Source organism: Penaeus monodon, chromosome 30 (genome assembly GCF_015228065.2).
Source record: "Penaeus monodon isolate SGIC_2016 chromosome 30, NSTDA_Pmon_1, whole genome shotgun sequence".
Lineage (NCBI taxonomy): Eukaryota > Metazoa > Arthropoda > Malacostraca > Decapoda > Penaeidae > Penaeus > Penaeus monodon.
Window position 1 is genome coordinate 36,689,896 of NC_051415.1, and position 210 is coordinate 36,690,105.

Below are 210 nucleotides of genomic sequence, written 5' to 3' on the forward strand. Positions count from 1 at the left end.
ATCCCCAGAGGCCCACACCACAAGTCTGGAGAGGACCATCTTTATCGTAGGTCGGTCTCTAACTACGACTGTTTCTGGTTTAAATAATTTTACAAATATCTACAACAGGAAAGAAATGCGACTAAGGAAATGATACCAATATTTTATAACTATTCAAACAACAAAACTTCAGAAAAAAGACTTTCCTCTGCAACAGGTTAAAAGAAGGGA